Source organism: Sylvia atricapilla, chromosome 5, assembly GCF_009819655.1.
Source record: "Sylvia atricapilla isolate bSylAtr1 chromosome 5, bSylAtr1.pri, whole genome shotgun sequence".
NCBI classification, from domain to species: domain Eukaryota; kingdom Metazoa; phylum Chordata; class Aves; order Passeriformes; family Sylviidae; genus Sylvia; species Sylvia atricapilla.
The window spans coordinates 50,133,671-50,149,751 of record NC_089144.1 but is presented as its reverse complement, the minus strand read 5'-3'; positions in this window follow the sequence as shown (position 1 = coordinate 50,149,751).

Below are 16,081 nucleotides of genomic sequence, written 5' to 3'. Positions count from 1 at the left end.
CACAAAAGTAAATAACCTGTGTGCAACAATATTTAGTGATTTATTTTCAGTTCTTCAGTGGGATGGTACAGCAGATATGTTTTTTCTTAGTCTCTATGCTGTAATATAATCAAGTAGCTCCTTAGAATGATGAAATAAATCAGAGAACTGCTAATAACTTCCATTAGGTGAATCTTATGTGAAGATTATAGCAAATCTAATAAACTAAAATGGATATAAGAGGCAAAATGAAAGAAAAATGTTTCCCTCCTCATAGTAGATAGTTGTGTGTAGTGAATGCTCTGCTGAAGATAGGTTGGGTGTATTGTAGAAAATGTTAAGATACTTTATAGCACTGTCTGTAAAAAATAGCCATCAAAGTCAGCAGGATGCTTGGGGAAGTATTGATAAGAGCATGAGGATAGGTCGAGAGGCACATTTGATGTTCTTCTTGATCACAGAAATACTCAACTATTGTTCCTCTCAGATTGTTAGACGCATTTTTATGAATAAACTAAATTCTTAAAAGAATTATACATTCCTTATGACATCAGTATTTGAGTCAAATAGAAATAAACCTACAACTCTGAATTTTGGCCGTCTGGGAGACAGTAATTTCCTAAATGTTGAGAGGCAAATGTATATTAGTTTGTGGTTTCCAAACAAGTGAAATAAGTTACAGCACAATTTTTCATCTCTGTGCATGTTTTTTTTTTGTTAAGAAAGACTGACAGAAAATAGCAACAAACAAAAATGTCTGCAATATTTACTCTGCACTGGTCAAGTAACTGTGTAAGAACAGTGCTGGATCTGGCTTGATAATTCTAGCTCCAAGAATTCTCTGTGTTTACTGTGTATAATAGGCAGAAATACCACGAGGACCTCAAAGCAACTGGTTCAGATTTGATGGCACTACAGGAAACTCTACCTTGGCAAGTTCAGCAGAACCTGTGCTTGGCTGGAAGCTGCTCTGCATGTGTCACTGGAAAATGTAGCTCAACCTGTGCAACTGAGAACTGCTCAGACTCGGACAGTATTTGTTTTCCTGAAGAGAATAATGGCTGTGCATATTTTGTTGTATTAGCTGATTATAAATCCGGAATTTACAACTTCACCAAGAACTGAGATCAAGATTTTGCCAAAGTTATTACATGGGTAAGTACATTTTAAAAGGAGAATTTTAATCTTTTTCTATGCTGTAAGAATCAAAGCAAGCTGAAGGTAACATGCTCTCTTGGTATTGACGGTGAAATGGGAATGCCAGTTCTCCCACTCTCCTCACTAGCTAGCTTCCAGATGTGGCTGCCTTCCAGGGATGGCTCAGCACTTGCCTCACATCTCTGCAGGGTATTCTAAGCCCAGCCTGTGGGCAGCACAGGAAATGCCTCTTCCTGCTCTGATATCCCTGTTATGATAAGCAGCCAGAGCAGCAGAGTGCCTGCTGTCAGGCACAGGGCACTCCAAGCATGGCTGGAAAGGAATTACAGCACATGGCTCTGCAGCAGCTCAGCTACCACTGGCCTACCACAATTAAAGCAGAAAACCAGTCATGCTGGGCTTTGGTTTTGTGTTGTTCTTTTTAATTTCTGTGTGTGCAAAAAAATGAACCTTTACAAAAAAAGCCACATGTATCAAAATTATTTGAATTTTAGATGTATTACACTTTTTCAGTGGGGAGACCTTCTTGTTATTGACATTTGTCAATATCTTAGCTGGACAGCAAAAAATGCAATGCCACCATGTCTTTGAAATGATTTCTTCAAAGTTATAATGCACTTGTAGAGTGACTGGTTTTTAGGAAAAGTCAGCGAAAAGATATAAAAAATCTTCTAAACATTCAGACATGTACATGCACACTCATACCTTTTTATTATTCAGTTGATTTACGATTGTGTAGAGAGCTAACTTGAAAGAAAATCTCTGGTTTAGAAACTAGGTATGTATCTAGTAAATCTCTACCAGGAGAAAAACTCAGCTGAGATAAGTCTGAACTTTTTATGCCTGGACGAATGACAAAAAAATACAATAGATGTGAAAAATATATAGTTCTTGCTTTACTATGCAGATATTCCAGATGATAGTAAATTTTCTGTGAGACTTTCTGTGCCTCAGCCTTTCAACAATCAAATGAGTAAAGGTTTTGAAGGCTGCATTCCCAGCTGGGATGTACTGGCTATGTACCAACGGAGCTGTGCAAGCCTAAAGTGCTAAGGATATGGCCATGTGTTAGTAAATATCATAAATCTTTAATATGACTACCTTGTATAGATATATTAGATAGTCCTACACTATCTGCTTTTCACGGCATGCAGTGTACTTGGGTTTTGGCTGTTAATGAAAGTGGAATTTAATTTCACAGCTGAATTTCTAAGAGGCTCATGAAAATGAAACCTGAAAGGACAGCTATAGAATAACACATTATTTCTGGAATGAAATTCACCTTCTATTGTAATCACATTTGTCATTTTGTGGTTCTCTGATCTATGTCATTCCTAGCAGGACCCACTGCACTTGTAATGCTGTGCTGCAGGGGCCTGTCTGTACCACAGTAAAAATCAGCAAATATATTAATATATTAACTCAGCAAATACATTGATAAATCAAAATAACATCAACTGTGGAGTCTACATCTGTACACATGCACACACAGAGGTTTCAAAAAGCAGATGAGCTCATTTCTCTCAGCCATTTCCTTGCTTTATATTTTGCAATTAGCCAAATGGTCTGTGTAATTCTGTGCAGGCTGCTACATTCTGTGTGGGGAGGTGTGTGCTTCATGCTGGTGTGGAGCCAGCCATGCTGCAGAGGGCCCAGGACAGCCAGGCCAGGGGCAGCATGTCCCACTGGTTATTCATTCACAGGGCACAGCTGGATGGACACAGGAATGGGGCCTCTGAGCAGGGAGCAGTTTGGGGCTGAAATGACTTGTGACCAAGGAGCTGCACAGATTCCTTCTGGTCTGGGCAAGGTCCCTGCACGTGTCCTTGTGCTGTGCACTCTTGTTGTTACAGTCCTGGTTCCTTAATCACCATGAAATGCATCCTTGTAGTTGTGATCCTCTGAGTGGCTCAGGACCTGTGACTGAAAGAGACAGGGTCCAGACCTGAGGCACTTAACACCGCAGCAGTGCTTCGTCTTCTCACTCCTTTACTCCACAACTTTCACACCTTCAACACAGCTCACTCCTCACTCCCCTTCAGTCCTGCTTACACCAAGAACTAAGATATTCTTTGAACCCTGTCCTCTGAACTGGCATGAGGAGTGCAAGGCTCCAGTGAGCAGACTGCTGACCTGAACACTAAAGGAACATGGTCAGCTAATTTCACCCTCTGTGAGTTTCTCCTCTGCTAGGCAAACCTGCAGTGTCTAAAAGCAGTCAAAGGCAAACTTCCAAACATATCCAGTCCTTGCATGACACTACTAAGCCTTTTCTAAAAGTAGGAAACACAAGAAGAGCTGATTGTAGTGTGACTTATGTAAGCAATGCAAGGTACAGAGCAGTCAGAACAAAGTGATGTCGCTCAGCTTGCACAGCGTGTGGTTAAATGTAGGCACTGGACTGATTTATGGATGTACCTGCTGGACTCTAAATTTAGAGTACATTCTTGGGGTTTCTATAGGGGGAAAACCATGGCTGCAAACATGCCCTGTGATCTTGTCATTACTCCTGCAGGAATCCTGCTTCTGGCCTCTGCCTGGCCATGTTCAACCAATAAATGATTCAGACTGCATGTCTGTCTGTGTTTGTGCAGGAGTTTGTGTGTGTGCTTGCATGGGAGGCAAGGTCTACTTCATGAACAATATTCACTCTTTCTCTTAAGTGCCTGTATGATATTGCACAGTATTAGGACATGATGATTTTTTTATGTGGGATTTATTGCTTTATCTTTATAGATATTAATTCCTCTATCATTGCATCATTGTTCCTGTCTAGGTGAGATTCAAAGTGCTATAATGATTTCTCATCATATCCAGTGGAAAAATGAAGGATCTGGTTTTCACTTTCACAACTGTCAAGATGGAGTTAAATGACTGGAGAAGGGAGAACATAACACCAGTCAAATCCCCCAGTTCTCACCAAGAAATAAAAGCAGTGTCTAAGAGTCATATTTCAAGATAAGAGCTGGCTGCGTATGTGCTCCCTTTTTATTTGGAAAGAAATTCCCAGAGAGTGCTGTTTTTATGCAGCTTGAGAAACGTGCTCAGCCTGCTGCTGTGCAGCTTTTGGATGATTTCAGTTGCTATAAAAAGGAGGTGATCTCATCCTCACTACTTAAAGATGCATCACCATATCTTTTCCCCTTGGCCCAGCACAAAGGGGAATTTGAATTTATGAAGCCTAAAGTGACTATTAAAGGACTGACCTGACTGAAAAAGGCATTAGTGTTAACCCCTTCCCTTCCAACCTGTCCAGACATGTGTCCTGGCACCAAGAGCAGCTGGCAATTGAGATCCATGCAGAGCCTGTGTGGTGCAGCAGAGATGCTTCATTCCCTCTGAGCCTGGGAATCACTCATGTGGGCAACACCTGGGGGCAGACAGTGCGTACATGCTCAGCTCTGGGAAAAAAAATGGGGATGGAACACCCCATGCATTCCCTGGTTAGACTGTGAGAGAACTGGTAGCCCCACAGAAGGGAGAAATGCATATTACGGGCATTTATCAGCATATTTACCAATAGTAGAGTAGAGTTTGAACCCTGAAGTCATATTTTGGAACGCCCACTAGGATTTGGTTTTCAGAAGCATGTATTTAAGTCTGTGAGAAATGTATCAGGTCAAGCTATTCATCTGGGGCAAAATACTAAAAGTTCATTAGGCTCCAGAAACTTCTTGTTGGTAAATTTAATTTGAGGATTTCAGAATTAAACTCAAAACATTTGCCCTGAGGCTCTTTTCTTTTGCCCATGTGTATGCAACAAGACAGATTGGTGATAATCTGAGTACACCTAGTTTAATCCCAAAGAATTATTTTTTAAACTGTCGAAGGGACACATACTGTATTGAGGGAAAAAATGTGCAGAATGGTGCATTTGATGTATAGACCTTTGTGTATTCCACAAAGGTTTCTCCTTAAGCCAAAGCTTAAGAGGAGGTGCACTGGAATGCACAAATGGTCAATGGTGCTGTACTTACAGCATTTAATAGCTAAACATGCAGCTCTTTCTGTCTTACCACTGCTTTGTTCCTGCCCACCACTGACAGCACACACCTCACAATGCAACCCAGCCATGTATTTACATTTCAGTCCCTTCTATTGCATTTCTTCTTAAGAAACTCCTTAGCTTCATCGAGCAGTTTTAAAATAAACTGCAACAGATGACAAGTCCTGAACACATCAGGTGTCCTAACAAAAAATAAAGGTAGGTTTCAAAATCCTTACAGAGTGGTATTACAGCATTGTTTGGGTTGGAAGGGAACTTAAAGATCATCTAGTTTAAAACCCCTGTCAGGGCAGGCGGCAGTGACAGTCTTCTTTTTTTTTCTTTGTTTTTTTAAAAAAGCATGAATCTTTTGGACTGATTTTAATCAATGCAGTTTAGGCATCTCAATTTACCTCAGCCAACACTATTCTTGGAAAGGTTGCTTTATATAAAAATTAATTTTCTCCTGCCTTTAAGATCAGACTCAGATCTTACTGCCAGGTGCAGCACTTCTCATTACAGGTACCACTGCTTATGTATTACATCAGAAAAGAAACCTGACATGGAAAATGATTTCAAAATTAATTATTTTATACTGTGATCAGTAGATGCTGGTGAAAGGGGAGAGAGAAGCTGTGGATCACTTTTGCACAAGGCCTGTTTTCCCTTAGGTTTCTCATTACTCATTCCTAACAGAGTTCAGAAGCTTTCCAAGCACTCCCTAAATTATGGGATTTCACATAATAGAGAAACAATGAGAGCAATTGAAGGGTACTCAAATAATAATTAAAAATAAAAAATACTTCACATGTGAAAAATGTCTTTCAACCAAATGTTTCCAATCCCCTTTTTTTTAGCATTAACAAGATCTCAAATATTTCTTAAAAGAAGATGAACAGTGTTCCCAGTATGGGATTTACTGGTAAAACATAGCTGCTGTCAGGGTGCAAAACTCAGCTGTGCAGCATCTTCCTGTAAGATTACAGTTTAGAAAGGAAGCCATGAGGATTCTGCAAGTCAAAACACAGGCTAAAGTACTGAGAATAAAACTCTGAATGCTCTCAGCTCAAGAAATCACAGCTCTGATAAGTCCTCAGTGACTGACAAGGGTTAGCAGGCAGGAACATTCTTCTGTGTTGCAGACATGCTGAAGCGCTGCTAACACTGCAATAAAACAACAGATCCCCTCAGATTCCAAGTAAGGCCATCCTACTGACCCCTTTGTAGGAATGATACCAGCAGGGAGCAGCTGCTTTATTAAAATCACAAATCACAGAATGGTTTGGGTCGGAAGAGACCTTAAAGACCCTCTTGTTCCATCCCCTGCCATGGGCAGGGACACCTTCCACTATCCCAGGTTGCTCCAAGCCCTGTCCAGCCTGGCCTTGGACACTTCCAGGGATGGGGCAGTCACAGCTTCTCTGGGCAGCCTGTGTTATCCTCACAGGGAAGAACTTCTTGCTAACCTCTAACCTAAACCTACTTTCAGTTGATTTAAAACCATTCTTCTTGTATAATGTAGCTAAATGTTTCCTTTTACTACTACAAAAAGAGTATGTTTATGAAGAATAAAATCACCACTTGACCTTAGTTCTGGGCCTGAAATTTGGGTTTTTTACTTTTGCTACAAGCACTGAAATCTAAACTAAAAGTGGATTCTTACCCTCCACCAATCACCCCACTCCCCACATCTGAGGCAGTTTGTCTTGGAGGTTGCTGGCAAAAAAAAAACAACAACAACAACAACAAAAAACAGACTTTGAAGCAGCAAACTTTGTTCAAGTTTGGGAAAAGATATAGAAAGAACTGAAAGCACAAAAGTATAGTCAAAAGTTTGATTTCCAACAGAGTGCCCACATTAGAATTCCATATTACTGAAATGTCTCTTGTTGAATGTTTTGTCTAGAAACATTTTGACCTATTAAGAACTGGGATTTCTCCCTTTATGCTAAAGCCAAAACCTCTCTTCAGAGTACTTGGCATTTATTGATTGTTGAAAACCTGGATGCAGGTATCTTGAGATAGGATGCCTCTTAAAACTGGCATCCCGTTTTACTGTGCAAATGAAATGTTGTCCTGCCTGAAATGACAGTAAACCAGGTACACAATAAAAGCTCCCCCCACTCCATTTATCATGTGATTTGTAAAACAGAATAAGTCCGTTACTCAAAAGACTTATGAAAAGAAAAGATAAATATCAGAAGAGGAATGGGTTTCCTGAGTGGGTTCTCAGTCTACCCTTCAAGGCAGTCATTCTCAGGTAAGTTTAAGAGATGCCTAAGGCAGGACCTCAGGAGAGATCCTCTGAAAACAGGAGAGGTCCTCTGAAAATAGAGGAGATTTGTGGTCGAATTAGAAGCTTCATTGACATTCAAGAAAAATTGGAAAGCTGGGATATAAATAGAGATGGGAAGGTAGCCTTGGGCACTACCAAACCTAAGGCTATGCATACTCCAAGTCTTGCTTTGATTTCCATTTTAAATGAAAGTGCAACTCTGTTTGACTAAAACATGGGGTTTTTTTTTAATTTTGAGGGAGGTTTTGCCATTTAAAATTAATTCCACAGAGCCTGAAAATTAGGGGTGCTATCAATTTCTCTGGAGGTACATCCCTGAAGCCAAAGCAGTGCTGCAGGTAAAGCAGGTGGGTGTTAGGGGAATGGGGGTTTATCTTCTCCAAAATTGAAATGCCAGCATGAGTCAGGTATTGAAAAATGCCAGAGGGCAGAAGCCATCCCTATGAATTAGGAGAAAGACAATCAATCACTTCACAAAATCTCAGCTTATTTAATGCAGCTTGCAGTTGACCCTGAATCAGCAATACTATCAGCTGCAGTATTTGTTTGCCATGAGCACAAGAAAAAAACCATTTTCTTTCCCCCTGTTTTTCACAGCTTTTCCTCCTTTATCACAAAGTAAGAATAGCGTTGATGATATATTTTTGAAAGTTGTTATTAAGTTGTTATATATGTAAGTCAGAGTCCCTGTCTGAGACTCCTGAAATACACAGCCTAAGGATCAATGAACTAAAACAAAAGACACCAATACAGAGCTACTGAAATGACACTTTAGTGGCAGCAGTTTTCTCTAATTGCAGAATCTCTAGAACACATTATGTTTCATTACCTGAATAACGATTTTTTTAAATAATTGTGAGTCACATCCTAAAAATATGAATCTATAATAGGCCTGTTCAATTGTCAGTTGAACAGAGAGCATGAAATGGCATAAAGGACACCTGAATTTTAAAGAAAAAAAAGCTGTTTACTATCCATGAGGAGCGCAGTTTTAAGTGGTTGTGAGCTCACACATTAACTGAAAATACAGCTACACCACACTTCTGGGTATTAGTTCTTAGCCTTCTAGTGCTTATCAAAACCAATCCATTATAAAAAGGGCATTTGCAAACATTTAGTTTGTTTTCTTTTTATGAAAGTAGACTATAGTTAGAAATTAAACAGGTAAAAAAATACATTAATGACAGCACTAAGTCCAGAGTCTCTCTGTTTGACATCTCCATTAATGTCCAGGGCAGGGGGAAAGAGTGAACTCATGCTGTTTGTATGGAGGAGTCCAAGTATGTTTAGGTCCTACTGGGGATTTAATCTCTCCTTTACAGTCTCAACAGTTGTGTTTGTAAAATCATGGAAATATCAAGGGAACAGCTAACATCTTGTTTTTAATGTACATTGTAGACTTACCTATGGCAGTGTGTATAGAATGCATTATTAACCAAGTAAATAATTATTTGCTCACCAAATTAAAGCACATTCCCAAGGTAATCAGATGCAAAACTACCTTGCTGCCGATGTCCTCCTCCAGCCCTTTCCGAGTTGCATTTAGCTCAGATTACTTAATCACGGGATGACTCTTGAGATGGAATGTGTTTCTCAAGCCTGTAAATATATTGTTTCACTGTGATGAATATGAAATACAAGTTTACCGTTCAGGACACAATGTACATATCCTAAGTTGTCCAGGGATTAACAGGATTTATGAGCAGACAGAGCTCTGACTAGATACAGCCTTTAATATGCCTGCAAGTCCAAGCAGTGATAATCTGCAAGTGTTTAAACTGGGGAAAACTCTTGTTGTGTTGCCTAATTAAACCTCTTCTGGTATCACCTTTATTACTCTTGATGATCTCTTGCAGACAATTTGAACTGCAAATTGCTGAGTTCTGCCTAGATTTCGGTAATTGTTAATTATTAAAGCTTTTTGGTTCATATTGGAGAAGGTGTTTTATAATCCTGTAGGTAAGGTGGTCACAGTATCATCAGCAAAATCCAAATCATGCTTGCTGCTGTTAAGCTATCTGGTGCTATGTAAGCCAAATGATAAATACTTCCACATATAATCCTCATTATCCCTTCTCATAATGAAGCAGGCAATGACATAAAGGTGAAACAAGACTTTTTCATTTGACACTCAGCTCTGTTAAACTGTTCACTGAAGCTCTGTTTATGTAAAATATAAAAGTATACCTTGTGAGAAGAGTTTTTATGTCTATTATTTTTCTTGGATTTCGTAATATTTCAATATGCCATTGATTCTAAAGCCTGTTAAATGCTTTCTTTAAATATGTGAAGTTTGGTGGCTTTTGCTATTCAATTATCTCTTTGATGACTATTCTTAGGGTAAAAATTTGGTGGGGCCTTGGTTTTCTAGAAAAAACATATCTTGATCTTTCTTTACTTTCATTTTAGCTCATTAATTCTGTTTATGCCAGTTCTGTCTTCAGAGAAGACTGAAGGGACCCCAAAGCCTTCATGGTTTGTGCATATGCTTAGGTAATCCTAGGCATTTTCAATGAAGTGCTGCTTTCAGACTGATGAGAAAACTTCCCTGTCTCATAGTTTGGTAATTTTACTGATAATCTCACCAATTCCAGATTTTTGTGACTGGTGATTTTTGGTTTTTTTTAGGGTTTCTCCTCGTCTGAAACTATAGTGGTGTTACATTGTATAAAGCTTTTTCACAGCTTTGTCTGTGATGTGAAATGATTCAGGCTTTGGCTAGGACTGCTGACTGACAGCATCAATGGTTTTCCATGCTGCTTGCTAGTGCTCCATCTCTTAAGGATGATTTGTCCACAGGCCTTTTTTTTTAATTCTCTTTGTAAATTTTTCTTCCATTTATTTGTAATAGGCCATCCAGTTGATAGAAACTTGTCACTCAGAATTTTGCTTAAGTGATTTACATTCTGTCTTTCAGAATCCTTTTCAGTTTCTGTGATAGTATTGACACATGTATTTGCTTGTTTCTCCCACCTTTTTCCCCAATATATGGTCTTGGCACTGCAGTGTGAGCATTAAGTGAGGAAGGCAAAGTCCGTAGCAGAAACACCTTCCTGCAGTGACAGAGCACTTCATCACCCACTTCAGAGAGCAGAGGGCAAGAACAGCTTGGCAAGGCACACACACAAGAGAACAACTACCACATGCTGGCTCTGCCATGAGAACAAGGCAAGAAACCCCTCCTTGAATTATTTCAGAGAAGTTGACAGAAAATGTCTGTTTTGAACAACAGCTCAGCCATCCAGCTGCGCCAGAAATACACGTCTCTTAACAAGACATGAAAGGGATGGGATGTTCCACTACTGAGATCCCAATTAGCTAAAATGGGGACAAAATTGGTTAATGTTTAAGCTGATTCAATCAACTGTCTTTAAATTTAAATGCCAGACTAGCAATCATTTCAAGCATGTTCTCAGCCATGCAGTTGTGACAGCCTACAGATGAGCCAATTCAGGAGATGCAACCAGTGAAGCTGATCAAGAGCTGGTTGACAGACATAATTTGATTTCTATTTTTGCTCCTCTCGTTTTTGTCCATCATTTGTGCGTTGAGAATTCGCAGCGATTTACCCATCAATGCCAAGACTAACTACAATTAACACACGTCGAGGTATTTCTTACGTACCAAGAGCAAAATCTTTTTATTTGCATTGTTCTAGAAATCTAGGCAGGTGAGCTCTCTGCTAGTTTTTGTAGCAAGCTCACTGTGGTTATGAACTCACGTGACTGGAATTGTCCGCTTAGTTCACACCATGAGTCACCTTAATTATTTAGTCTGGCTTTACTGGACCAGCCTGAAAGAACTGGGAAAAGTCCATTTAAAAATTTATAAAAAACCTGTCCACAATAAGACTTTCTCTCTAAACCAGTTAGTTAATAATTGCTTTGTATCTTTCACATCTCAACAGCTGCTGCAGTTTCACTGTACAGTTTGTAGGCATGACGGGGGGGGGGGGGGGGGAAGAATAAAATTTGTAGCCTGACAAAACAGTCTCTTTATACCTAAAATATTAGAAATCTCCCTTTTCAAAATGTCCTTTAGCTGCTTACTAAAGGTTTTTGTACATGAGAAGATGTACTGTGTACACAGGAATATCTTTGAGCTCTTCCTGTGGTTGACATCTGTGCTTAACTTTTGAACTGACCAGAGTCTTATAGAAATGCACTGAATCTCCCGGACATGCCATTACCATTGAGAAATATTTCTTGTTTATTGGTACCCAGCCAAACTAAGCTCTGAGTAGTCATTAGAAGTGCGACATTATAGTTTGTTGTTCAATTCCTCAATTCCAATGCTTTACTCACCTGGAATCATGGCATATTGTGACACATGTCCACCTGTTTTAGATAGCTATTAGAACTATTTTAAGAGGTATATGGGTTGGTTTTTTGGGTTTTTTTGAGACATGCAAAGCACTAGCTATTATGTTTTGACTCATATTTTCAACTATGTCCTCATTTATGTATTCATTCTGAGGGTTGAAACCCACGAGTGACATCCCTGTGGTATTGCACAGTACTGTCTAATACAAACCAAGTAGCTTTTATTCTGCATTACCTGATTGTTCCCTAGTACATCTTCTTAAACTCTCTTTAAACTACAAAGTGACAAGTACAATATGGAAGATGAAGCTTATCTCTGTCTGCCAGAGTTCAATTCCTTAGGGCAGATCACTTAGCAAAAGCCTTTTAATGGGGTTTTGTCATTAATTATATTTACTTTCTATATGAAAATTGGGCAAAATATCCCATTTTTAAGAGCTATCCAGGGCACTGCAGAGCACAGAATACTTTGCTGGAGGGCCTGTAATTCAAGGATTCGGCTCTTCTACTGACTTCCTTTGTCTGTTGGGATTTTGTTTTCCTTTTTAGGTCTTACTGAGACACTTTCTTCCACCACCTTCTCTCTGCAATCTCAGTCCTGTGCATTAATCTGCAATCTGTGCCTTAAAACAGTCTTAATCTGGGAAGAGATGATAATTAAAATAGGTTCTTGGAAAGTGAAGGCAAAAAACGATCTTTACTTGCACAGAAAGACAGGAGAGCATAACCAGGACTTTACAACATCACCATGTAAAATCTGACTGTTCTGTTTCTTATCCAACCTGTGGCATGCACAAATAGATGATTTAATTTTATTTCAGAAATCTACTAAGCCTGACTTGCATTAATAGATTTTGTTTGTCATGGGGAAAAATCTGGACACTATTCACTTCTGTGACTTTCTCAGGTGTTTTGCTGTTAAAAGATTTCTCCATGTCAGAAATAGGACAACAACTTTTCAGACGTAATTGAACAGTCCTTCTGCATTTTCCTGAAATATTCCTGATCATTTCATTAGTTTCAAATTACACTAAAATATATGTTTTGTCCTAACCTAGATGCTTCACATTATCATGTGACTTCTGGGAGAAACAGCTTGCTAAGTGTCAGGACTGAGTAAGAACATGTGAAAACAAAGGGCTAAAAATAAAGCAGAAGAGGAAGAAAACCAGGAGGGGAAAAACATAAAAAACATTCGCAAATAAGAAGAAAATACTTGATCTTTTCAATCACAAAGAAATAAAATGCAAAGTAATACAATAATAACCACAAATTCACCATGATCTGCAAGTCAACCATATTCCAAACAATTTTGAGTTGTAAAACTTGATACAGCTGAAGTGCCAGTCAAAAACTACAACAGCTTAGGCTACAGAAGATGAAGATGCACCCATGTCCGTAACTACACATCCGGGAGCAACCAAGCTGTACATGGCTCTTTGCAAAACCAATGCAGCCATTATGAATATCCTCTGGCATTGCCTTTTGTGGAAATGGTTTGAGCTGCTGCTGGATGCAAGGTGCTCCAGCAAGCTCTAGAGAAAACATTCAAGATTACTTTGAAGCTGAATCTGTATGAACGACTAGTCTTCCTTATACTATGTTACCTCTAGTATTCCCTTTGGAACTAAATTCCAAGATAATGAATTCATAATTCAAAATGAAAATTCTTCACCACATCCCCTGGGTCAGCTTTACAAACTTTCTAGATAATATTTGCCTTCCTCAGTATTGTTCAGCAGCAGCATTCATTAATTGACTCTTTTATTTTAATGCTTAGACTGCTCAGAGACATGATTATCACAGCAGGTACCTGGGCTTCACTTCTTTGTGTCTCAAGTAGTCATCCACCTTCTCCAGATAGAGCTGGTGAGTTATGTGACAAACTCCACACTTGCTAACAATTCATCACATACATGAACAAACATTCATTTCTTGGCCAGCCCTGGGAGACAGGATAACCCTCCCAGCCTCCTCAGCCCTTTACAAGTCCCACAGCCCTCACAGACCTCCCAGCCCCCTTAAACTGGGGACATTCTTGTGAGTGGAGCCCAGCTTGGCACCTCACGTGCCTGCAGGTGCCACCACTGCACTGTGGCTGTGACACACACTCCCTCCCTGCTCTTCTGTGCCTTCAGGGGAAGGCAGAGCTCGCTCTGCACAGCTCGGCACTCAGAGCCTTCAAAGACCTAACAGCCCCTATGGTACTCACAGACCCTATAGCCCTAACAGAGCCTATAGCCCTCACAGAACTCACACCCTCCCATACTGCCCCCATGACCCCTACAGACATTGTCATGGGTGGAGAGGGAGCTTCAAACAAAGTTTATTCAAAAAGCCCTCCTGTCAAGTCTGCACAAGGTGCAGAAAAAGAGCCCCTTCCTCTCTGAACTCCTTCTCAGAAAGAGAAGGCCAGGATCCATTCCTAGCCCCCATTTACTTTGTAAATGTTTTAAGTTTTAGAATTTTGTTCCACATATTTTAATGATATCAAATCAGATATATTTATAAAAAAGTTAATTATTTATTATGCTAAATATTAGACAATAAAAATTAGACAAAAAACCCCCTTCAATCAAGATAATATACCATACAATATAAAAGCTGAAACTACTATTATGGTGTAAGATAAGATAGTACACTACATCAAAGCAATTAAATTAAAGCTAGCAAAAATCCCAAATTATTACAGATTGATGTAACTCACCCATACCAATGACTGTGGGCAAATCTCTTTTTCTTAAGCTCAGGTATATCCTTGGTAGCTGTCCCCAAAACCAAAGGCAGTCATCCTCAAACAAGGAATATATTTGAAGAGCCTACCCTATGGAAAATGGAGAGGAGGTTGATAGTGTGAAGGGGTTGACTGCCAGTCACATGCCTCCAGGTCAGTTCAGCAGCTTATCTGCCAAATCTTTGCCCCACTATCACGAGGATGATTCAAGGTTGGTGCACCAAACAGGTTCCAGCATGATCCAACTCCAAAAACCAGCACATGATTCCCCTCTCATAGCCTTGCAAACAGGGCATTGTTGGAGTTGCTTTACCACATTCCAGGGCAGAGTATCCTGCTACACTCCAACTCAACAGCAGTCAATCATCTTAATTTCATTAAGTGGTAAAGCCAGTACCTTGTGTCTTCATGCTATTAAAGCATCCACTGCACAGGTGTACGTTATCCTTAAATATGTTCAGATACATCAATCTCCTAGGTTTTACTATTTTATCTTAACTTCTGGAGTTTGAAAATGTGTTAGCTATACTAAAATCACACATTGTACTTTTACGTACAAAAATCATAAAAATTGGTTAGAATTTAGTTAACAATATTAAGCAGAACATAATAATTCTGTATTATGTATCGGTTCTGGAAAGAAAAGTTGTTATTATTTCAATTTATGTATGTCTGGAATGGTTAGTACCCTTGATGCTTTGGAAGGCTGACCTGAAACAGAGACTGGACAGAGCTAGAGAATAAAGTAGGTATTTATTGAAAGGCCTCCAGGATCCACCTTTTTCTCTGGCTCTTGGCAACAAGCTAACACCATAAAGAGCCTCATATATTCTAGCTCATCGAATTATCAATCTTCATGTATGTGGGAGAATAAACTTGATATTAATTTCTTATCAAGACTCCCAAATTCAGGCCACTTCTGGTCATTATCTACCTCATAAGTCAGCCAGATTTTTTCTGAGAGTCTAGTGAGTTTAGATTTAAAGAATAAGAAGTTCCCCTCAGTCAAATCAGTCAAGTTTCTCAAAACTAATGGCAGAGATGTTTCTTGGGATGTTATTTTTACAATATTCACAAGAAAATGTACACCCCATTGTCACTACAGGACACGAAAGACTCCAAATAATCCAGAAGGTCAAAGTGTAGAAAAAGAAAGCTCTTTATTGTCTAATTCTTACTACCTTTTATAAGGTGCTCCAATACAGTATGATTGGTGAATAGAAATGACACCTCTCTAATGCCGTTGGTTAAAACAGAAAAACAGAAAACACCAGCTGGACAAAGATTGTTCTGAGGAAGAAGAGCTGTTTACCAAGATTGTTTCGAGGAAAAGCTTTCCTGAGAAACTTCTCCTTGGGAAAACGTTAGCAGCTGCTACACAGCTAAAATTCTCTCAGGCCCACAGCCCAATGCCTCAGCAGTTATGAGTGAGAAAGTAATTAAGGGAGAGAAACAGCCAACAAGGACGGGATTTGAAATGCCGCCTTTCAGAGCTGCAGGGCAGGGATTCACCCCCTGAGCCACTACGGTCTGACCCCGAGGCAGGGCTTCGCTCCCTGAGCCACAGGCGCCCTCACGCCAGCGGCGCTGCTCCTGCTCTAGCGGCG